The following is a 24,619-nucleotide window of genomic DNA, read 5'->3' on the forward strand; positions in this document are numbered from 1 at the left end:
CCCCGCCAGTCCCGCCGTCGGCCGAGGAGTGGCCTCGAGTCCCTAAACCCCGGCGTAGGGGTCGGTACTGGCGGAAGGCGGATAGTTTCTGGTCAGTCTTCAAAATGAACGGTCTGTTTATTCTAATAAAAAGGTAACTTTGCCATTTCCTCAAAGAGGGCCTCCGTCATGGGAGGTTGTCATGTCACTGCTCTCTCCTCAGTCTGTGAGTCAAAGGAGAAAAGGCTAGTACGCCATTTACACTTGGGAACTTTCAGGTATGCCCGTCGTCTTATATCTTTGATTTACAGGTCGTTAATTCCATGGTAGCATATGGAGTCCTGAAGTAGGACGTTTGGTTTTGGTTGCCGCTGTATTGGAGAGAGCGCTGTACTGCTAGGGACAAAAATTCACCGAGCATTAAAACAAGAGGAGGTTTTGTTTGCTGTGTGGAAGAAGTATTGTACCCTTGTGTTGGAGGTGGAGGTCTGTTGCAGAACTGCTGCCCTGCTTCTGACTAGTAAATCCTATCCCTAATGGGAAGTTCATTGCAAACATGACATCATAAAAATTGTAGCTGAAATTGGAGCAGGTATTTCAGCTGTGAAAAGCTAGATTTTTAGTCTTTCCTCTTAGTAAATACCATCATTACTAAAAATCTGTGGTCATATTTCTTTATGTCAGGAGTCTGTGTAGCTGAGGAATCGCAGAAATGGGATGGATGACAGTTGTCAAAATATATCAGATGCTTTTACAGATGAGGAAACTTCAGAAAGGGTCTAATCTGGCCGTGTCAGAAACTGGAAAGATCTTCTTGTTTCATTCTGCATAAAGGTTGTGTCATGAGCTGTAGCATGTGGGCTTGTCTTTATTCAAAGTAAACAGTGGTAATGGTTTTGCTCTGATGGGTTTAATGCCAGTTAGAATACTGATTTGTTAACAGTTCTTGTTTATTTCTATTTTCTATTTAATCTCTTTCACATCTTCATTATGAAGCTGGATAGATTTATATGTTAATAGTCTTATCACTGATGCTTTTCTTTATTGCATTTCCACTGCGTAAATAAAAAAGCTCCTCTGTGCTAAAGTAAATGATTACCTTCTAAAGTATGTTTCATTATATATTGCTCAAGTTTAGCTAGTAATTTAGCACGATGCCAGTTACTGGAATTTTTCTGCTTTAGACTTGGAAAAATATTAAATGGTCAAAATAGTTAATCAGTGTTGAATTTAATAGTCCTTGAGTATGAAAAATAGGTGAAATGAAGCTTTCAAACTGGCCAGAAAAAAGGCCAGTGCAGTAATGAAATGAAGGTGCATCTTCAGCTAATGTAGGAGTTTAGTATGGCATTGAGTTAAAAGGCAATTACAGATACAGTTAAGTTCTGGTTCAAAGCCAGTTGTGCTAACATCCCCCTCTGCTGTTTCTAGAAAATATTTCCATTCAGTTACTCCGCAGAACATTTTATGTACATTGTGCTATCAGAAGACTTTGGTGAATGTAAATGCTGTTATTTTAAACTAACATTGTAGCCGGTAATTTTCTATGACTTAGATATGGAGTAATATTGGATGTGAAATATTTAGTAATATAAATGGTATTTGTCACATATACAAGCATACTCATATATAGGATATAAAATATCCATTTATCCTTCCATCCCAAATGCGTGTTTATATTGGATAATAACACTTATATAGAATATAAGAATAAGAAACATTTCATGCGTGTGTATTTTCTTTGATTTTATGTACCTGTAATCTGATTGCGTAAACCAGTGTTTTCTTCTAGTGAGAAGAGCTAGTCTTTATTCAACCCCGTGAACACCAGCAGGACTGACTAGTAGTGATTTTGCTGTATAACAACACAAAACTGCTCAGTTAATTTGGTGCTGAAGTTTCTTGGTGGTGGATACTCCTAAAGCAGACTATAAAAATGAAAAAAAAAACCAACCCCACAACCCAAACCAGAAAAAACTAAACAAAACCTCAGAAAACAAGTGAATAGCTAAATAATTGCGGTTCATCCATGTGCCTCCTGCTGGCTTTCCCCTTCAGTCTCAGCTTTATTGTATCCACAGTCTGTACACCCCTTCTCTGTCATAATAAACAGTCACTATGCAGCTTTAATTTCAAGTCTAGTTGTAGCAGCAGGTTTGAACTGGAAAAGAAGAGGTCGCTGGAGGTGCTGGGAAAACTGGGAAGGCAAAGATTTCCCTATGGTGAGCCACAAGTGATTTGTACAGACCATCTTTCCCCAGGCTTTTTCCCCTCAAACCTCACAGGCTTCCTTTTAGCCTCTCCTCGGGAGCTCTGCATCTATACGCATGCAACTCTGTAGAGCTGATCAGGCCCCTATGTCCTCAGCTGAGGAGAGGAGAGAAGATGTGGGCGTTAAGACGTGAGGCTTGAGAGGTGGGTGGATTTGTTAGAGAGGATGTGGGAGCTGCGTGGAAATCTTGCTGTATCCCTGAGGCAGCTTGAAAGGTTCACGGGGTGCTGTCTCCATCCAAACCAATGCAGCATTGCTTTGGGGAGCACTTCAGATACTGTTGTATCTCCCCTGGTGCTCAGTTCATCTAGTACGTCAGGAGCTGGATGGTGGTGCTACTGCAGCAGCATGTTTCTGGTGCGAGGGCTCAACTCAAAAGACCACCTGTGGAGCTTTGTTGTTTTGATGTGAGGAGCTGTCAGGATATTGCAGTCATATCCTTGTGCAGACACGCTGGGTTTGCTCCAAGCAGGGTTATTTTAGTATATCAGTATCCTTGTTTGCCCCTTCCTTGCTTCAGAGCTCCCCTTCCATGTTGAATGCCTACCTGAAAAAGTCCTTAGCTCAGCCCGTCTTCGTTGTTCCTACAAGTCATGTGCTGAAATGGAGGTTATCCAAAAAATTGACAAAATCAGAATTTTGCTAATGGAAATTGGCCAGTCTTACTGAAATGAAGTAGCAGAGTCGTGGTCAACGCTGTTGGCTCACCTTGGCAATAATTGACATCCCGCGTGAAGGAGAATAACCTGGGTTAACATTTCAAGCACCAGAGTGTGTGTGTGCATGTAGGGTTTAGCATTTGTGAGACCCTTTTGTTGTTGAGAAGATTCTCTTCCAAGGGGTGGCAATCAGTAGTATTTCAACAAGTATTTTTAGATGTCTTCACTGCAGAAATTATGTGGAATACTTGCGTCAACTAAAAAATTGTATTGTGCCATTTTTTAGAGGCTAAAACCATATTTAAGATAAGTGGATAGCTGCTTTTTTGTGCATACTGCAGCGCAGTTACTGGGTTTCTCCTGCCTGCTCTGTAATCGAGCAGTACTCTGCAGTGGCTGTGCTGCTTCTGGCTTCCACCGCCACGATTATCACAAGGAGTCCTCTCCTTCAGAGGACAGGAATTGTGCTCTGTGTTGAGTAAAATGACTGTAACGTACGCCTGATGCAGTAAACCCTGTCATTTAAAAAATGACATGTGAAGACTTACCAGTATAAGACAGTGTCATTAAAATTCAGGGCACATTACCCCCTCCCCAGTTTTCTGCCTAAGGTGCTAAATCAAATCTTGTTATAAACCACCTAAAACAGTTTTTGAGGTGACATCTGAGCAAATACTTAGAGAAGAAAAATGTTCCTGGAATTAATTTTGTTCGATATCCCTTCCAATCAAGTTAAATGAAGGCATTTTATGGAACTCCTGTTTCAACTTTATAGCTGACCAAGTTTGACAGGAGTACAGAAAATAGTATTTGTATATCTTGTATGTTCACTATGGGACTGTTTGAGATCCCTTAATGTACATGGTTATTAATTTTAAGAATGCATCTAAGTGTACTTTGGTCTTGATTTTTTTTTTTTTTTAAAAAGGTATAATACCTTCCACAGTTGTTCTGCCTCTATGCTTAACACGGTAGCCCAGTTACACTGAGGAAGAAGGAAAGACTGTATTTTTATTTTCTGCTCTTCCATCCATCTTCACAGTGCTTGACAGTCAGGGAAAGCAGGTGAACTTTAGGAAGTATTTTAAAGGAAACATTAGGAAGTGTTTTAAAACCCAGGACTCGAAGATAAAAAAAAAATATGTAAGTATTTTGTGAATCCTGACTCAAATACAAAACGAGCGTGTTCTCATGGAAGATGTTCTGACAATAAGCCTCTCTCCCTGAGGTTACTGCTGCGTGAGCTTGTCTGCTCATCTCAAGCTGGAAGAGAATCAGTTTCTCAGGTAAGGGAGAGGTATGGGCCCGTTAACTTAATCGTGTTATAGTGGCATAGCAATTTACATCTGATCAAACGAGGCCGCTTTCACAGAGGATATGCTTCATACTCTTTCCAGGTGCATGTTAAAAAGTTAGCTTATGTTTTCAACACAAAAGGCTGAGGATAACTGTTCGTTGTCTTTTAAGCTCTGGCCTAATAAGGCAAGAGGAATCTCTTCCTTTTTGAGCTTAAGTGGGTCCTTGGAAACCAAAGAAAGTAAGCGCTGGAGACCTAGTGCTTGCATTTAGCTGGCTGATTTGTACACTTTGGGATGTCAAGAAGGTTTGGGATCGGAAACCTTGTGCAAAGCCTTTCTGTCTGTCTTCATCTGTTTTCTCACTTGTGTCACATGCCTGCTGAAAAGTTAAAGTATAAACCAGATGGCAGAATACCTTTTGTGAGGAGAGGATATGCTTGCGGTGGCAGCCCTAAGAATCAGGACAGGGCATTGGCGGTGAACATTTGGAGAGGTGCTTGGAAGATCATCTCTACCCCAGTGAAGGCATTGCCTAGCCTTAGTGTGGAGGCCAGACAGACATCTAGTGAGTGAACAATTGGGACAATTGGTCAGTTATGCTATGCAAAGCACACTGTAGTTGCTTACGTTTAAGGTGAAGAAGTCATGAATAACAGTGGTAAGGACAAAACCGGAAAGAAATCTGACCATGTCTTAGCTGCTGCCATAACGTAAGAAGCTGGCTTAACTAGCTGCCTTCCCATCCTCCAGTAGCATCTGAAAATATAACTAAGTCTCAAATTGAAAACCACTAATAATGATAGATACATTAATAACAAAGTACTAATTACAAACGGTATGTATTTTGTCCTTGTCAAGGCTTCTGCCTCTTTTCACCTCTGTCTGACTGAACTGCATCTTGGACAGTTGGTCTTTCTCCATTTGCTAATCTGAACGCTGGTGAAGACAATTTGCCGGGTGGGATAAGATGATGCTCTAGAGCTGGTTTTCATCAGCATGTGAAGGACAGAGGCGCTGTGTCAGTTTTTTCATTCTGTCTCTTAAAACCAGCTGGGACTGGGAGGGCTCTAACACAGGGATGGAGAGGAGGCAACAATTGCTCCCTAGTGCCCTTTTAGCATGAAAGGAACTGAGAATAAGCAAAAAGCATCTACATCTCTTGTGATCTGCACAGCCAAGTTAAGTGTTTTATGACCTGCAGTGCTAAAAGAATTTGATAAATGTTGCAGAATCTTCATGAAGATACAGTCTTCACTGGTTGCTGGGAGATGATCGCCTACTGTGTCAGGGTCATAACCAAGGTGTTTTCCTATATAGAAAGAAAATGTGAGATACTGGGTGCAAATAAACAATTTCTATTTTTGGCAGAGGCAAAACAGTTTTTGCTAATGTTTGTAAAAAATGGAGTTAGATTTGCCATCAATGAGTGGTGACTTAATGATATGGCAGCAAACACTCTAGCTTCCCTCAAAGAACAGCAACATATAGAATTTGAAGCACTAACAGTATTTGCCACTGACGGGCACAGTTGCTTTTGCAGGTATCTGGGAGCCGTGAAGGGTATAAGCTCTAAACACAAGTGCTTGATCAGAGTTCCTGTGCGCTGAAACATTAGAGAGACACATAGCCTGAAACACAGAAGCTTCAGTGTTAGATCCTTCAGTAGCTTAGACATAAGACAACTTTTCTTGAATCTCAACACATACCTATATCCCTACTATGGGTTGGTTTTTGTATGATTCAAAATTACCTGAGCTGCCACTGCTCAAGGTTCTCCATGAAGAGCTGTCAAGACCGTGTTGCGCTCAAGTGGCTGCAGTGGGCAAGGCTTGATGGTACACCTTCTCCACATTGCTCATATCTGAGTCCTGTTTAATCATGCTGGTGCTTATGAAAAAGGATGCACTGAGTCAGCAATCGTCTGTGAGGGTCTTATGATTGTGGCTGTGAAATTCTTGGTTGTTTGAATGTTTTTCCTAAGCCATTTGAATTTATGCCCGTTGGAATGTCAAGAGTACCGTCCGTCCTGACTTAATGCAAAACCAGACTAATGAGATCTGTCAGCATCCTATGTGGGTGGAGGCAGGGCGATCACCTGCTCAGCGTTTCAGTCTGGCAAGATGAGCATAACACCCTGTAAAATTCGGGGTAAAATAGTAACATTTATGTTGGATACAAGTGATCTTGATTACTGTATCACCCTACTAATTTTTCTTTGCTTCCTCTTCCTGCTGGCACAGGCTGTGCCGGGTGGCTGGGCAACACAAACCGTTCTGGCGTGTCCTGTGGTGTGGGGTGGCCAGGTTTTATGGTTCTGAATGATGCTGATGATCTAATGTGTTTTTTTAAAAAGTCATTATCAGTGCTAATTCTGCTTTTCACTGATTCTGCATCACAAGTTAGAAGCAATGTTCTTTGCTTGCTATTGAAATATTTTAAAGAGAACACACGAAGGAAAAAACAGGTAAGCAGGGGCTGAGAACTTTGATACTGATACATATTTCACATGGAATTTTGTTGTCTTCTCTCTTCGGAAATTACCACAGGAATCGAGAAAGGCAGGCATGACTGACACAGTCTCAATCTTTCTTGTGCCTTGTTTAATTTCTTGTTATCAGTGAAAATCGCCACCGAGAAGATTCTGCTACTGTGCAGGGAAATCTGCAGAGAATATTTTAATAGTTTTACCATCCTCTTTACATACTGGGAGTTTAGGGAGTTCCACAGTTGCCTCGCTAAAGTTTAAATCTTCTCTCAAAGTAACATAATTTCTTTATTCCCTGAAATATAAAGATAGAAATGTAATGATGACAGTTAAAAATAACTGTCAATGAAACTTACTTATAATTTTTTTTTTTATACCAGTGGGACAAGACTGAGTTTTTAATGCCACCATTTTGTGGGGTGCTAATTGAATATTGTGTAACTGAATATCAACGTTTCCTTATTAGCAGACAGGATTTTGAACGTTGTAAAGTACTGCCAGAATGTGTCCTCCCATTAACTGTCTTTCCTAGGAAGGCAGGCACCACATAAAATGCTTATTTTTGTTTAGTAAGCCACACTGTGGAGCGCAGCACTTTCTTCCTGAAGCAGTTTCACGGTAGGTGAACGTACAGTGGGACATGATCTCTCTGTCCCACACTGTAAAGTGTGAATTAAAACCAACACATTTACATTTAACCAACAAAATGGAGAACGTCATACTGGTGACTGGAGCATGTGTTTAAGTGAGCCAGATCTGAGATGATTCTTCATGTTTCAAGCTTTTTGTTTCTATGGATATCAATTAGCAAGATAGAAGTGATGCCAGCTTTTTTACATTTGCCTGCGATGGAGACCAGGTGTTCCACAGTCCAACACATGTTTGTCAGTTTAGCCTCTTCTACAGTGGAACAATATTCCTGAGAACAATTTTTTCAGGCAAAGAAATGAAGAACAATAACTGGTACTTTTTAGGGGGTGGTATAGTAATGGCTAACAATGTGCCAAATCCTTTAATAGTGGTCAAAAATGTCTGTGGGATAAATGTGTTCTGCATGGGCAGGAAGAAAGAAGGTGCATTGGTTTCTTGGGGTAGTGACTGCCAGTGGTTCAGAGTTGGGTCCTTGGGGTAGTGACTGCCAGTGGTTCAGAGCAATGGTGTTTGCTGATGGGATGCCATATTGAAAGTTGTTATTAAAATAGGAGTAACACATCTGTGGACTATTTGGATTATATTACTCTCTTCTATTTGAATTATCATCTCTGTGGACCACATACTGTGTCCTTTGTACTGTGATTGCAAAGAGGAGCTTCCCTGCTGCTTCTGTCTTTCACCATCATTGCCAGCTCCTGGTCACTAAAGATCAGCAATGAGCTGGTGCTCACAGGTGCTGCCTCTCACCTGAGAAATTTTTTTGGCATCTGAATGAAGCCAGAATAGTTCCAAGAAGTAAGTTGCATCAAGCTCCCTGCTATACTCTGCATTCTCAAAATCTCTTTCAAGCATTGGTAACTGGCAGGATTTTGTACTCACTTGTGCCCACGCTCCTCATGGCAGGGTTGGGACCTGAGTCTAAGATGAGGCTGTTGTGGAATAAACACACCATTTTACTACTCTGACAAAAATTTAATTTCAGTGGCATTTTCAGTGAAGTATTTGGGTTGTTTTTGTGTTAGGAATGGATTATTTACAGAACAGCTGGGCAGAAAGTAGAGCGGTAGTCACACAGAAAATACTCTGGGGAGTGAAGTTCACTGCCCGGTAAATGGATGCAACTGCTGGATTCTGGAGGTTAATCCACTTGTGCCAGCAAATTTACTGAGCCCTTGTAGCTGTTAGTGGAGGCCATTTCTTAGTCCAAGGTCTCTTCTGAAAAGTCAGAGAAAACTATTGCCCAAAAATACGTTGCTTCCTTCCCATATGTCTGCCAGTTTTATTCTTTCTTATTTTTAAGTTTTCTGGTGTTTTTGTAAATACCATAATGTTTTTGAATGTGGTGAGAAAATTTGAGCCTGAGCCTTTTCAAAATGCCCGATATATTTGATAAAACTTCCAATTTTGTGAGGAATATACCTGTAAATTAATTGACTTTTTTTTTTTGGTAATACTAACCTTTCCCAAACCAAACAAACAGTATATAAGATGTAGGCTTTAAGTAAACTGTGTTGTAAAAGGTTCTACGTACATCATGATTTGGCAGGACCAAGGAAACGCATCTCTTCTCTTACAGAAATGTATTTTGAAATTATAATTTGTGGTGCTTTTAACTGCACCCCTTACCAGGACTGTTTGCAAAACGTGCAGGAGCGAGATAAACTTGCAGGATTTGCACGTTAAAAGTGAAGCAGTTGATTAAATGCTTTCAGCTGGGGTGTGGGTGTCTGTATGGACAGAGGAGAGAAAGAATGAAAAGGATAATGTATAAGGATAATTCAGTAGCTTTATACTTGGAGCTCTTGTGAGTCAATAACTTAATTCAGGAACATTATTAGTAGCCAAAAAAACCCCCAAACACCCCCTTCACACCTCAAGCACAAAGTGTTAAAACATGGTTGGTGTTTTTTGTGTCTTCACATTTGCTTATTGAACACACACATCTTGTAACTTAAGTTTCATGTTGTCTTGATTTGGATTATAAGGCTTTATTATTCCCAAGCTTTCCCATCATTACTACTGCTGATAAAAATGATGCACTAACTCAGGCTTTTCTTATGGTCTGTCTTATTTCCTGTGTCTGTCTTGAGTGTACTAGCCCTAAAGTTTTTGAAATTTCCTATCTGGCTAAGGTGTTGCTTTCACGTGTCCACAGATTCAGGCATGCACTGGTACCTATGTTTATGTGTTTGTTTAAAAAAACAAAAAGATCATGGATATTATGTATTGTATTAGTTCATCATTCTGCTTAGATGCATTTTAGATGTGTTCACTGCTATTTGTTCAAATATTCAGTGTGAACTGATTCTTGCTTTTCAGAACACTTTAATATGAAAAGAGCCTCAATTTTCAGGTTACTTGCCCTCTGTCATTAAATATAAATTTTTCAAACCAAAGAAAAAGAAGAAGGTTCAGCTGCTGGCTCTATATTCTATTTTCTGCTTTCGTCAAAGATCAGGGTAGTAGGTAAGTAGTGCCTGAAGCTATACTCCTATACATATGTTTCTTTTTTGTAAAGTAATTGAAGTAATTTTAAAAAACACCACCTCTGAGAATTTTATGATGAACTTCTCGGGTAGGTGGCTTAAGTATAGAAAACATCCTTGTAGTTGAGTTATGGTGTTCCAGGTCATCTGAAAAACTTGTCTTAATACTTTTCTTTCCCAGCTTATCATATACATCAGGCTAGTTTTGACATTTCTTTCCTCTTCCATCACTCCTTGCTTTTTTCTGATCTTATCAGGATTGGCAGTATTTTTTTCTGACCCTTTTTTTGTAACTAGGCATATTTAATTTCTTTAACTGCAAAGAAAGAAGTCTGCATAAAAAGAAAAAATAGCATGATGGGCCTGTTCACTGAGACTGATGAACAACTCTGGCGTTTAGGCTGATACTCTGAAGAAACATACTGAAAAGTAGCCTTTAGTTGACTTGTTTCAAGTGTTGCTTATTATTTCCTTAGTGCTAACTGCCTGTAATAATTAAAATGAAAATTCAGTATGTTTATGTGAAGCTTCTAAATGTCCTAATTGGCAAATTCTGGATTTTATGCAGTTATGTGAACACATTGTAATTTTCTGGGGAGTTTATACTGAATTGTAGGTTATTCCTACACAGCATACTCAGGGTTGTAGTTACACACATTCAAAGGTTTGCAAGGTTAAAGGTAAGCATTTTCATGCTATTTAAAAATGTACCTTTTGTGGCATGCTGTAGTAGTAGAGTAAAATACACAAGGAGCACAAGTGAAGGTCTGTTCCTGGAACTGTTCTGAAGTCATGGTTTGTGATAGTATTCTTTAAACAGAAAATTTTTTAGCCTATTGTAATGAATCTGGATATTCAAATTCAAACACCTAAATTATCTTATTTGTATGCGGATTCCAGTTGATAATCAAATATTTATCATTTTACCTCAATTGATAGCACACTAAGGATTAGGAAAAAAAAAACCAAACCAAAAAACTTGTCATGAGTTGATAATATGTCAGAGATCTGTTTATCAGCAGAATGTGCATGTGAAAGGCTTGAACGAGCAAAACGTCCTGCATGGAGTCCCTGATCCAGCAAAGTATTTAAAAACATACACGTTTTCCTGGATCAGATCATGACACTCAGTAAACTGTTAGGCTCTAGCTGTATGAATGGATAATGCACATGGTGCAAGTTCATTTAATGCTAATCTTAAAAAGATCTCTAAGTCAAGGCCACTGAAACCTTTGCTGCTTATGTATACAGATATTTGAGAATGAATAATCCTTATAAGGCTTATAACTTATATGCTTAAGTGGATCAAAGGGTAATTCTAAAAAGAATCTGTTTATTTTCTTTAATTAAAGATCATTCTTGTGGTATGTGCTAATATCTGTTTTGTGGGGGAAAGAGAAAGCCAGTAAAAGGGATTTAAAATATAAGAAATTTTCTCCCTCTCTTTTTATTAAAACCCTTTTTTTCCCAGAGAACATGTAAAATATATTTTTCTCTGGTGGTATTCCTTTGCTTATTCCTCATATTCTTTGTTGGAAGAGAAGTTAAATGTGTTTAACTGCAAGATGCTTTATATTCTTTTTTTTTCTGGTGGAAAAAATCTTTTCATTTCCGCTTATTGAAAAATGTCGCATCATGAATGAAAGTAACGTGCAAAAAATGTATACTCGGAGCCAGCAGTTTTATCACCAAAAGTGACACATACCATTTACCCAAACAGGTCTGAGATTCCACTGCGTTTTCAGAGTTGCCTGATTCACTATCACAAAAGGGCTGTTACGTATCATAGCAGGAGGAAAAAATCTTTGTCAGAGTGAAGACACTGAGAGTTGTTTTTTTCCAAATTTATCTTCTGTGTGGATCCTAAAAACCACAAGCTTTTCCCCACTGCGTATTTGAATATAATAGCCCTGGAAGCAGAAGTTATCACTGAACAAAATAGGGTAGCATGTGGGTTGAAATCAATGAGAATTTGCTGTTGAATTTGTTGAAAATAGGATTTCGGTCTGTTACCTGTGCTGTGGTCCTTTGGGACAGCTACAATTTTGGCTTTGTTTTTGTGGAAGCTGGAGTACTGCGTTGGATGCAATGAGAGATTCACCTGTTGAGAAAGAGGGATTTAAACACTGTGGGGCTGTTACTGTGAATTGGCATTGAAAGGTGTTTGGAGGAAAAATAGCAGCAATGCTGTTTTTCTGCTTTGTACCTTAATTCCCAGGCAGTCTAAAATACAGTACTTCTGGATAATCCTTACTACTTTGATTTTGTATTCCAGTCTCTATTTTTGTGAACTTCTGATGTATCGTCTGTGCTTTGAAAATGCTTTGCCACCTGGGAGGTGTTACTGAAATCTAAGTAATAATAGAAATATTAAAATTTCCAAAGAAAGTCATAAAACGCTCCCAGACAAATCTTAATGTTTTCTGCTTCGTCCAGCAGAAGAGAGAACTTTGAGTTCATTAGTGCATTTCGTCTTCAGCAGTGGTTTATAAACCTTAGCCTTCCTTCTTTAAAGCGAGGTAGGTATTATTTTGTGAAAAAATTGAGACGGAGGTGTGGTTGGTGCAAGATCACAGTAGACATCTACTTTGCAGTTTGAACTCTCTCATGTCTTGTTCTTCGGTCAGTGGAACACTGTGGTCTGTAGTCTTTCCTGTGTGCAGGAATTGTACAAGATTTCTCTTTAATAGTTGGTTAGAAAATACAACTAGAAGAAAAAGCGGCACTTGTGTGAATAAAATGCGTAAGAAGGATTGCAAGTCCTTTTGCTCATCCGTAGAAGCAGGAAGCCAGTGTCAAGTGGAAACTCCATTTCTGTGTTGTCATACATGGAGTAAGCTGAATAATAATAAAAAAGCTGAATAAAACCAATACTATTTTGCAATATGACACTGTTGTAAATCTGTTCTAGTGCTCTATAGCTTTCCAGTCAGTTAAAAAAAACAATATTCTCTGTTCACAGAAAATACTCATATGCATTTGTCTCTAAACAGACTTCAGTATTGCAATGGTAAGGATCATTGGTGTGTAAGTCATTCAACCATATGAATATTTATTTGTGTATGCTAGTTTCCTGTGCATCTCTGTGTGTTTATTGAAGGTTTCCCTGAAAAAAAAAACCTCAAGGAATGTCTTTTGAACATAAATGTCCAATCAGGGGGAGAGAGAGGCATTATTTTCATAATCAAAATGTCATCTTTTCCCTTGAACTGAGGTGCTGCATAAAAGGTAGACAAGAATAAAAGCACTTTTGCTTATTTGACCTTCCAGGAGCAAGTTTATGATCTACCATTGCAGAGTTTGGGGCTGCTAATCTATGAGCCCAGTGGCACAGAAGAGAGGAGACAATTTTTTCCTTTGTGTGTAAAACCAAGCATTGACATTTAGTCTTGTAAAAAGTCTACTCAGCTAATACTAAGATGTGAATGCCAAGGTACGTAAGCATGTACAGAAGAATAGTACCAAGCGGGACTTGGCAGTGTCAGGTTTATGGTTGGACTCGATGATCTTGAGGGGCTTTTCCAACCCAAATGATTCTATGATTCTAAGTTCATCTGTAAGAGACTGATTTAGCTGGTAATCTTCACCTTTCCTGCTGACGTCCCAGTAATTTGGACTACACTGGAGATAGTTTCTGAGTTTGGTTTCAGACACCTTTAGGTTTTACTGCTGAAATTTTACTGAGATTCATGCTTTACTGAGCTTCTAGGGTTGTCTTTTCGATGGTGATGAACTTAAATACGTCAGCTGCTTCCCCAATACCGTGTAACACAGAGCATTTGCCATTTGTTTTCTGTCTGACCTGAGCAGGTACTGCTCACTTTCCACATGACCACCCTTCAGCTTTCCGTAAGCTATGGGCATCATCTGGTAAAGAGAAGTAAATAGTTTTTGCATTAGGTTCTGCATTCAGCTCTCAGCATCATGTTCTGCTTCTTTCTAAAACTGAGTTTGGCATGTGGTTTTATATAACTGATCCTTTTTGTGGTATTCCAAGGTTGCGATGAATTAGGGAAGTTATGGGAAGAATTTGGATCTTCCAAGGCAAAGTACAGGCTCAGTGAAAAACACAGATAGGCAAACAGGTAGAATATATTGCCATGGAAGCCTTATTAAATTGGCAATGGTGAGAACTCCCGATTGATTAATGTTTCTTCATTAGATGTTTTATTAAAGAAAAAAATAAAAAAAAGGTGAAAATTGCAAAATGTTACATAGTTAATAGGGATTGTGCTATGGTGTTCAAAGATGTGAGCTAATATTTGCCCATTCAAGGAAATGCTAACAAAATGTCACTTTGATTTAGGAAAAGAACAACTTAAAGGTCTAGTGGTTCCTTGATCTGCTTCTTTACATACAGACTATGTAAGCATAATTTGAGATTCAGAATAATGATTTATTTTGAAAAAGTGTTTCTTATTTTTATTCATTAAAAGTCAAATTAGGATATTTAGACTTAGGAATAAGCAGAAATCCATGGAGTGAAATTGTTTGAAACTGCTTTATGTCTCAGGTCGTTCTGCAAATGTTTTAATTTTTTTTTTGTGAAGTGTTTTAATAAACATAATCAAAATATGGTTTTACATTTTATTATTTCTAGTTATATTAAAATAAGATATTTCTTTTTAAAAAGGCATTTTTTTTCTAGTAATGTAAGTAACCCTGACTAAGCCCCTAATTTATCTAATATTTTGTATTTCCATTTGTTATGTTAACCTTGATGTCTTACATGCCGTTAGTCTTTTTTTAACGGCTTCATAACATTTCATTCTTTGTTTCCTTTAACAATCTTCAGCTATTGCAATGTGTCTCTTTTTTTTGTTGTTGTTGTTTGATTTTTGTTTTAACAGAAAGAAAAGGAGTGAGAAAATAATGTTCAAACAGGAACACTCTGTTTTCCATGTTCATTGGGGCAGAGGTCCTCCTCATCTACTTTGTCTGTGACCATGTCTGGTATTTCCTGCTTCAAGGCAATAAACTCTTTAGCAGTGAAATGCAGGGTAACCTTCCTCTTGGGGCTACTGGTTAGAAATTTATTATTGTCCTGAAGTTTGAGAATTTGTATTACATTTGAAGCTTCTGTTTATGTTATATTGCTTACAATTATAAAGGGAGTGTGCTTGTAATCTCTACAAATGCCTGATTTAATCCTGTAATCAGTTGTCTAAGTAGTATTGTATGGAAATTTAAATTCACAGTCTAATTTTGCATTGTGTGAAGAAAGTCTTTATGTTATTACTTGATAATTCTGATGAATGTTCTGGTTTTCTTGATAACAGGTAAACAGAATTACCCACTGGGGTATGCCCTCACCTGTATCTGTCCTGGTCACTGCTGTCCATGTTCTTTGTTGTAGAGGCCCTCTATACTTGGGCTGCATGTTGCTTGTCTGTCCTTCACGCCTGTGTCAGTGTCTTTTCTGAAGTTGGAAGACTGGAGCCCAAGACCGAGGTCCAGATCCAAATGTACCTTTACTGTAAACTTGAAGTTCTCCCTCCCATTGTTCACAAATCCGTCCTCCTCCCTGCTTTTGGAGCCACTGTTGTTCTTTAAGGAGAGCTCCTTGCTGGATTGTCCATCGGTCCTCTGTCATTATGTTACCCTTCTTCTAGGAAGAAGACCAAGTATAAAAGACCATTACTATTCTAGAAATTGGGATAGGTGGAATTGTCTGCTTGATATTGCCTGTAGTTGTCTCGCTGCAGGTGGGTGAGATGATTTGATGTGCCTTGGAGTGACTTCTAGAGGAAGGCTGTAAACTGATCTGGTTGTCACGCTGTAAGCCATCCGCATGTGTTGTGAGTGTTGGCAGCAAAAGTGTGCGCAGCTTTTGCAAAGCCACTTTTTTGTCTTTAATTGGAGGTTAACTGCTATGAAGAATGCTTGTGTTCAGTAGTGGACAGAACTGAGCTGCTCTGGCAGTGTTCCTGGTCCTTGCATTGCTTTGGAGCAGCAGGGTGGGAGTACTGTGGCAGCCACAGCATGAAAAGTTTAAAAATTTTTGTGAGTAATTATTTAGGAAAATGAACAATAAATCAGTATAGTAGCTTGTATGTGTGTTGATTTTACTCTGCAGCTGGCTTTCTCTCTGGCCTGGTTTGTGGCATGGAGGAGCGTGCCCGACAGTACTGGGCAGTGAGCTCTCTGTTTCAGCAACTTAATAGGCACGGATCGTTGTAGTTTTTACCCAGCAACAGGAAGAATTTCCAGCAGTAGCTACAAAGCTTCCTGGACAATTTCAACTGTTGATTTACTTGGGATGTCAGAAGGCTTTTTCCACTTGACATTCTGTGCATGTGATTTGTATTCCCAAGGCTTTTCCCTGCTTTCTCCTTCCTGCTTCCTAATAGCAAAGGCTCTTTGAACTGCTCCCCCTCTTCCATCTCATCTATTCTCCTTCTTTTTTCTTTCTCTGTCCCTGTTATCTTTCCTCTTTTCCCATTTTCTGCCATCTTTTATCCTTGTTTCTTCTTCCTTATTATTGAGTTACCTCTTTAGACATGCATTAGAAATAAGTTGTACAGTAATGATGGTGAAGACAAATGAAATAAGATGTATGCGTGTTGTTATCTGGACATAATTTACGACTTTTTTCCCCACCAGTACAACAATAACTGAATGTGTGGGCAAACTGCTCCATCTACATAAAATCAAGAGGAAAAACGCCAAAAAGGGACTGAAAAGATCATTTTGGCTAGTGTTATTCAGCCTGTGGTTCATGAATCACTGCTGGTCCATAAATCGCTACGGAACGGTCTTTGAAACAGTTATAAAATGCCCCAGGCGCACACGTGCTCCCACGTGCTCGGCAGGATTGTGTCAGAGTAGGTGGGCTGGCATAATCAGCAGTTGGCTCCCAGCTGCTGTCCAAGCCTCATCGAAATGTTTATTGCTGTCCAGTTCTGAATTTATCAAAGTTCTGTTGTTTTACCCAAATATTAGGTATCCTTGTTCTCAACTTCCCGTGATGCCAACGCAGTAGTTAAGCTTTGAGCTTTCTTGCTCAAGGAAGTCACTGTCTCTGGCTTGCAGTCCAGATCTTCTGCAGTGAGTTACAGGCTGCTTTCCATGCCTAACACCCTGTCTGCTCGTAGAATAGTTTTAGACCCCCTAATAATACCAAGTCTTACAAGTTTCCTTTGTAGCCTTATGCCTCATTTCAATCCATGCCTGGCTAATAATTTTTTCCTTACCCTGGTCAGACAATTGTTCTTCTATATTCTTCGTGTTTGCTGTCAAGCTGCTGGTGGTGGTCATAATGATCACAGTATTGTGTGTGTTCTAACACCTACCTTCCATATCTGAGTGTAAAGCTTTTGGCAGTAATCCTTACAGGAAAAGTCCAGTTTTGACCTTGTAGCCTTGGAATACAGCGTGCTTAATGACATCAGGGCTAATACTTTCTTGGGGCATGCATTAGAAATCTGAGAAATTAACGTGCTAAATTCTTTCTAATGAGCATGTCCAAATACCTTGTTTTGTGATTGGTTTTGTACTGTAGTTAAATTTGGGTAGTTTTCCATGACACATTTGTGATGCAAAATTGAAGTCCTTACCCTAAAGCATGTAAATGGGAGGACATTTTAAAGAAAAGGCATTGGATATTTTGGAAAATATGACTTCAGGTATATTCTCTTGTATTTCAAGCATGATAAAATCCTTCCAACTATCTGACCCATTTGGTTGAAACAAAACAGTAGGAGCAACAATCACCCAGAGGCAAATAATTAGCACAGATTTCAGTCCAGTTAAGATCTGGCAAAGAAACAGATACCTACAGAAGTTCTATGTTGTGAGTAAGTAGCAACTGTAATAATAGGTAGTACTAATAATGAAAGAGTTGCAGGAGAAACTGTTCCTGCAGAGTGGCTAGAAGCTGATTTTCACTGTATTGAAGGTATATTATAGAGAATCAGGTCAACTGGTACAAATTCCTGCTGTCTATGCTTTTTTTTCCTATGTGGTAAGGAATAGAAGTCAACCCCCCTCTTCCAAGGAGAGGAGTAATTCAACAATATTAGGAAAGAAAACTGCCATGAACAAATCCAGGTATTCTTGCTTTTATCCTTTCAAGGAGAAAGAGTTATCTAATGCAAAAAAATACTTTCTGATAAAGGCCAAAAATGTAATTAAAATTCTTGATATCCAAAATGAGCAGGAGCTGATAAAGAGCCCTTTTAGTAAATATTTCCCCTTAGGACCCACAAAGGAACCTGGCATTACTCTCCACTCCTCTTCGGGAGGATGTAATTAAAGTAGAACGGGAGCTTCTGAATAAAGCAGGTAATGCATGAAACATTACAGGTTTGAGGAAGAAAAATCCGTTTCATATTCATTTCCCCAAAGTACATGGAGCAGAGGCTTTGCTCACAAAAGAAACTGTTATACCAACTGCATGAATGGGGAAATTTGTTCTAGGAAATAGACAAATACATAGAAGTTCTCAGGAGAAATCATGTGGTATCAGCTACGTTCCAGGCATCATTAGATATTCTGCATGTTTTTTTTCAGGGCTCTGAGCCTGAAGACCACAGCCACAACGTACCAGAATGATTATGGCTCAGCAGTACGGGTGTCATTCAAGTGGGTTTCACAAATCAGTGCTTTGTAAATGTATGTGCTCTTGGAGGTCCGTTTTCATGAGTGCTCTTGGATGTGTCAAGGTGGTGTGCCACAGAAGGACTGGATTTTATGGCTTGGTCCCAACAAGTAGCAGTGTCCACTGGCAGTGAACTCGCATCGCCACAGGGGGTTGAATCTTGGTATTGGCTTAACTGGGAGTAAAATTTTTAAAACCTTCAGTCTAATATTCAACCATGCTTTGGGAGAGAGGTGGAAATCTCACGGAGAAGTTCCAACAAATTTCATACGTATTGGAGGCTGAGTAGAGCAGAGAGGTACAAATTAATACATCTTTAAGGTAGTCATTAAAATAACATGTTTTATTTGATGGGCTGACACCTGGCATGTGTGGACTAGCAGTCAGCACGTATGTAGCTCTGAACTGGCCACAGCACGCACTAGCTTGCCCTGTGGGGATGTTAAAAGGGATGTGGAGATGACCTTCAAGTGTGACAGGGCAGAAAAGTGTCAGTAGTGGGGAAAGGGGCAGAGGGGAGTGTGTGGGATTTGAGGAGGGGACTTCTTCATCAGCGGGGAAGCAAACTCCTCTGGTTCTCCTGCTCCTGGTACAGCTGATTGTGTTATGTCCTATGGCTGCTGTCCTGCTATGTCAGTTGTACTTTCTGCCTTTAATCACCATTACAAAGGCAGAATCTGCCTTTATCACAGGTCTCTGGGAGGAAAATGTCTTTCCTGTTTCAATTTTGGTCTTTTTTCTTCTCTGAATTGTTTTTTAAGCTAGCTGCTATTTAGAAACAACGGGTGAATTCAGACCATTGTGTTGTATTTATTGTGCATGCAAAATTTTACAAAGGGAGTGAAGTCAAACTTGCCTTAGAAAAAGGCAGTAGTCAGACTGCACTGAGTGTATGTGTTAGAAACATTCCTTCATTACTGTGTATGTGTGGGGTATATATTACTGTATATAGCCCCCTTCCCCACCCTGGTATTCAGATGATTCAAAGATGAACAGTGATTCCTTGAGTAGTTAGTTAATGTCTTTTTTTCTTCTCATTGGTCAGGATGTGGCCAGTGCTTCATTATGCAAATATTCTTCAAATTCAGAATTACTAATTTTCTAATGAATTATGTGGCCCTCATCACCATGTTATCTGACTACTTAACAATGTTTTATGAGGCTAGGTAAAACTCTGATCATCCCCATTGTATTGGTGGCAAACCAAGGAACCAACAGCTTAAAATCAAAATTATCTGCTATTTTTTGTGGCCATTACTGAGACATTCTTCCACTCTGCTTATCGGATGGCAGCGTTAGGTAAAAGTTTCGTTCGCTGCTCCCCTTGGCCTCAGTTGCAGCTGCATTCAGGCTCTGGCAGAGTGCGGGGAGTCCCTGCCGGTAGCTGGTTTCAGGCTTTGGGAAAAAGAGATGGAGACTGGATAGGACAGGGTCTTGCTTGAAATTGGGGTGCAGGTATTTCTTGGTGGGAAATGAAGGGTTGCCTTCAGGCTGTGGTGTGGGGTGGCAGGAGGACCAGCACGTGGATACTCGCTCTGGAGTCCTACCTGCTGTAGCCTTCAGTCCTTTCCTTTTAGGTGTTCGCGGTTTATACTGGCTCCCCTTCCAGTGGTTCCCATTCTGTGTGACAAGTGCATGCTCTTCATTTTCTGCCTTCTCACTGTAGCTCCTAACTAGCTCTCTAGTTTATTTCTTTTCTCTTTCTCACATAATTTGCTTGCTCGTTGGTTCCCAGTTTTCTGAGCTTCTGCTCCTGCAATGCTCTTGGGGACCTTGCTCCAATCTGCGTGTTTGGGTTTTGTTACAGCACCGTTTGTCTCATGGACAGAACAGGTTCCCCCATGTCCCTTTTAGCTCCTGATCTATTATCCACCACTGAAGAAGATGTTTTCTGCCTTTGTCCCTATAGTCCCAGGCTCACGGGAGTGGGTGGCCCATTCCAGGCTTGGGTTCCCTCAACAGATTTGTGTGTGGGTGGTGGGTCCGTGAACAAGCTTCCCAAAAGCATCAACAAAATGAATGGACTCTGCAAAAATACTAGTTTTTAAACCCCACTAGAGCTTTAATGGATGTGTGCAAATTAAGAACTGTGAGAGGTCTGTCTGATCTGTCAGTCGTTGCTGTGTAGGGTTTCTGAGCTCTCTGGAAAGTCTACCCAGTCTCTAGTACAGAGCCCTCTCTGCTGGACTTCAAGTCCCCGAGCTGAAAAGGGAAATATAAAATTTTCAAAAGAAAAGGTTGCCTGAAAAGAAATTTAATGTCATATAAAGCGTCCAATTTCCCTCAGAATGTCTATTAAAAAATAAAAATAGAAGGAATTTGTCATTTAAATCTGAACATGATACCATGAGAAATTTCAGCTTACCAGGTAAAATCCAGCAAAGCAAGAGGCACGTGAAGGCAGTGTCAGTTTTAATCATTGGCACTGATATCAACTAGAATAAATACGTGTATAAATGTTACAATTGAAAGGTTTTAGTCTCTAGCTAACAGTGGATTGGCTTCTCCTGCTACCTGAGGAGCTGATACTCATGACATCAGTCCTGATTCCCAGAGGGCGAGCTGAGGTAGAGTTGGTGTTTCATTTCTCAGAAAATAGATGAGCAAATAGCGTATTGCTTTTTACATCAGCATTAATGGAACTTGCAGAATGCTGGTTGTATAGGTCCTAGTAGTGTGCTCGACAATATTTAGTATGAATTACGTTCAAAGCTAGTATACCTTGACCTGATGTATTTGTTTCAAATAGTGCTTTTTTGGAAAATGATCCTTCAGGTTCGCTAGGAACTTAAGGGTCTGCTGGAAAGTTGAAACAAAGAAGAGCTTGGTAATGGATGAAACTTGGGGTAATGAAAACATCCATTTTGTTTTTCTGTAGTCTTTTTCATCCTACCTATTATTTGAAAGTGTTTTATAATACCGCAAAGCAAAACTTTCCAGGGTGCTCTTTACATGCACTACTCTGATGTAGGATAGTTAGGCAGTGCGACCTCATGGAGGAAAAAATACACAGTGCATAAGATTCTTCAGAAAAACTCGTTCGTTAAAATAATGTTTTGGATTCCAAACTCTGTATGAGGTGGCACATTTATTTTTCTTGGTTATTGCTTATTTTGTGCAACCCGTTGTTTGATGAATAGATTTCTTTCAAAACTAGCATTCAGAAATTGGAGGAGGTGCGAAAGGAAAAAAAACTTCTTCTTGTACAGCTCCTACCTGATCTTTGAAAAACTGTAATTTTACCAAATTATTAGATGAACGAAAATAAAAATGTAAAAAGACCACGCTGCTGTAAAAACCTGGTTTAGCATTTCTGAAAAGAATAGTTACAAATATTTAGAAAATCAAACACTTTGAAAAACACAGGCTGTCTGACATCAGACATGCACTGCATTTAATAACATTTTAAAGTAACAGATATAGTGGGTTAAGGGCTCAGCACGGATTGTCTTAATTTCCTCATGATTTTTAAACAATTTTAGCATGTATTATTTGCTTACATAACAAGCATCATAAGCCTTGTCTGTCCTAAAATTTTCGCTATTTTAAGTGCTTTCTTCCACCTGCTGATATTGAGCACTGTTACAATACTGGGGGAGGGCGCTGCTCAGGAGTACAGCTAATTTAGACCATGCGTGGGTATTTTTATATGAGGACTAGCTGCTGGCTTTAGCTTTGGCTGTCATCCTTGCTTACTGCTGGTAGTTTGAGATTAGACAAGCTGCAAACTCAGCTGGACTTGGGTTTGCATTTATAGACTGCAACTGGATCGCTGTGTTCTTGGACTAACAGCCAACTGTTTAGCTTGTGCAGAGTTTACAGAGCAAGTTACTTGGCAGTATTAGGTTTTATTTTTGTAGTGGCTAAATGACAGATTCTGTTTCTAATATTTAGGTCTCTCCTTTGGGCAGGCTTTCTTCTATCGTCCTCTTCCAAGTCTTCTTACCCATGCGTCTGCTGGGCTTGCGTTCACCTGTCGTTCTCAGCTTCTGCTAGGATCTGCTTCAGAAATTCAAATTTTGATTCTTCTCTTTTCCTTCAGGAAAAATAGCTTTAATGAAATTCACGTTTTTAACCAACTTTAATTTTTTTGTAATTTCCATCGTAGTATTAAAGACAACACTCTACAGTAATATCTGACTAATTCTTCCCTGCCTTTTGTAGTTTTTCCCTTGCAGTAAGGGAAAGACTAATAAAGTTGCTCTTCTGATAGTTTCCATTTTAAGCAATTAAAGATAATCTGTATGTCACTTAAAGAAAAATACAGATCTCAAGCCTTTAGACACAGTTGTGCTAGGGTGGGTTTATTTCCAGTTATGCTTCTTTTTGACTGGCTTCAACGGCTAGCATGTGGCAAAAGTTCATACGTAATATTTTGTGGAAATGAGAGGCAGAAACACTTCTAATTAATAGACTGTTCCTTTGTATTTTAATCTGTATACTGGTTGGGTATGCTGAATTGGTTTTAGCTGTGGCCATGTGAATCACATTGTTGCTGTTGCATTCTTTCTTTGTGATGAGAGAGCAATATATATCTTGCTTGGAAAGAGGAGTTCTGGGTGGTATCTGCAAGAAGTGATGCTGTTCTGCTTTGCACATAGGACTCATCAGGAGGCCCATCTGAGAGTAAGATCTTATTAAAACACTATGAAGTGCTACACGTTGATAAGATTTATTCTTACATATTCTGAAATCAACTGCTTACCATTTATGGGAACTAACCTAATCTCAAGGATAGAATGGTTCATTAATTGCTAGCTTTCTCTATCATCACACTTAATGCTAGAGACTGCAAATGAAATGTTTTAATGTTTTAACACCATGGGTAGATTTCCCACTTCTGGTCAATACTTGGTCATTTTGTGTGTGTACGTTTTTATTTATTTATTTATTTTTAATTAAACCCACAATTCTGCTACTAAGTAAATTGTCAAGAATACAGCTGGCTGAAGTTTTAATGCCAGAACTACAAAATAAAATGGGATTTTGACTATATAGACACACGTGCGCGTGCGCACGCGCACACACAAATATGTGTATGTGCTTATAAAAAATATTGGCAAAACCCCGCCTGCTTCACAGTTGCATTTTTTGGTTTTTAGCTGGAAACAAAATTCAGTTGGAAATTCAGTGTCAGCAAGCTGTATTTGCATTTTAGGATGATGTGAACGTGCTATGTCTTAAAGGAATGACACTGTGCCAAGGCTTTCAGTGAGGTTTATTAGCTGAGTCTCGGTGCTAACTAACTGTATTTCCAGGGCTTCCTGTGCTCTGCTTTGAGGTACTGCACGTCTTATGTTTCTCACCCCCCCTTCCCTCCCTCCCCCGTGTGTTGTAAAGCAATGAGTATCTTCTTTGCTAGTTTGGATGAAATAAAAACTTTGTTGCCTGCAACCACCTGCAAAAATATTCTGTTCTTCTTGCATCTCTTTTTTTTTTTTGAGCTTTTACAGATGACGTACTGTTACTGACCATCTGAGAAGAAAGTGGAAGTCTAGATGCGGATAGTGTAGAGAGTGCCCAGACCAGGTGCAATGTTGTTGAGATCCATATGTGCTCCTTCATCGTGCTGAAAGTCCTATCTGTCACTGCAGGAGAGTTACAAATTACCCCATCTTGGGTTTGTGTGTCTCTGCTAATGGTGCATAGTAATTCTGTTTCCCTATGTTTGCATTGGAGGGCTTTCGGAGATGGTTTGTCCCAGGGGTAGACTCAAGGTTTGTACATGTCAAGAATCCCACTTCCATGAAGCTCTGGAAGATCTGGGCCTGTTCTGGAAATTAATTTCTCCCAATTGTCCATCAGGCCCTAAGCATGGTGAGATTCAGTTTGTATCAGAGCGCTTTTCTTCAGTTGGGATTTAGACAGCATTTTGTTCTGCTTTTCTTTAAATAAATAAATCTGGTTCAGTCAAAGTTTTGTGATGAGTATCCTTGTTTATCTTTTGTATTTTAAATATATCTTAATGCTATTTTGCCTTTGATTTTTAGAATTTTTAGATTACGTTTATTGAGGTCTCTTATTATATAGGCTTATTGTCTTCTCATGCACTAGAGCTCTTACTTGACCAGACTCGACGTCTGTTTGTTGAAAGCTGTTGTCAATCAGTAGCCATTGTCTTGTAGATTTGCACTTTGAAATACTACTGTTATTGGCAGTGAGTTTTGTGAGTGCATGTTTACTGTTT

This window comes from Aptenodytes forsteri, unplaced genomic scaffold, assembly GCF_000699145.1.
Source record: "Aptenodytes forsteri isolate BGI_AS27 unplaced genomic scaffold, ASM69914v1 Scaffold366, whole genome shotgun sequence".
Lineage (NCBI taxonomy): Eukaryota > Metazoa > Chordata > Aves > Sphenisciformes > Spheniscidae > Aptenodytes > Aptenodytes forsteri.